A 929-nucleotide genomic window follows, 5' to 3' on the forward strand; every position below is an offset into this window, starting at 1 on the left:
CCCCATCGGCTCAGATCATAGGAATTCGGGCAAATTTTCTTCCAACCTCAAGTGTTTTGTGAAGCTGCCAAGGGGAGCTCGGGCTGGAGCGGGGGGTGAGACTTGAGTTGATGTTGCAGCGCTGGGTGGGGATAAAACCACCGAGCAAAGCGTTGGAACCAGATGGGGTGGGGGTTGTGCTCCTGCAACCCCCCCCCACGATGTCCCGGGAGGGTCCACCCAGCCCTTCATCTGGGGCACAAGTGGGTGCCCACGCGTGGCAAGGGCAGCCTGCTCGGTGGAGTCAGATTTAAGGGTGGGGGGGAAGAGTAACAGGGGGGACTTTTTTTTTTTGCTGAGGAAGAAGGAAGAAAACTCCAAAGAAAGGAAGAAAAAAAAAAAAGTAACAAAAAAAATTTAAAAAGGGAAAAAAAAAAGAAGGAAAAATAGAGGTAAAAATATGAAAGGAAAAAGAAGAAAATAAAAGAAAGAAGAGGAAAAAGGGAAAGGGAAAAAGGGAAAAGAAGAAAACAAGGAAAAAGAAAATAGGAAAAATAAAAAAGAAGGTGGAAGGAAAAGGAAAAAAACAGGAAAAAGGAAAAGGAAAAAAGAGGGGAAAAAAGGAAAAGGAAAAAAGAGGAAAAAAGGAAAAGGAAAAAAGAAAAATAGAAAAAAAAAAAAAAGAGAGAGAAAAAGACAAAATCAACCAAAACCAACCAAACCCCAACCCTAGTCCTTAGAAACGCCTGGATCCAGCCACCCAGTCCTCCCACCACTCTGTAATCCAGGAGGAGAAGCCCAAGGAAATGAAAGGCAAAACATACACAACCCCCAAACCCCACCCCCCCGGTCCCCCAGCCAAGGCTTGGCAGGCTGGGGAAGGTGTAGAAGCCATGAGCTGAGGGGGGCAGTGGGTGTCAAGTGAAGGGGGGGGGCCAGGGGGGCGGCCC

Source organism: Chaetura pelagica, unplaced genomic scaffold (genome assembly GCF_000747805.2).
Source record: "Chaetura pelagica isolate M959 unplaced genomic scaffold, ChaPel_1.0 scaffold254, whole genome shotgun sequence".
NCBI classification, from domain to species: domain Eukaryota; kingdom Metazoa; phylum Chordata; class Aves; order Apodiformes; family Apodidae; genus Chaetura; species Chaetura pelagica.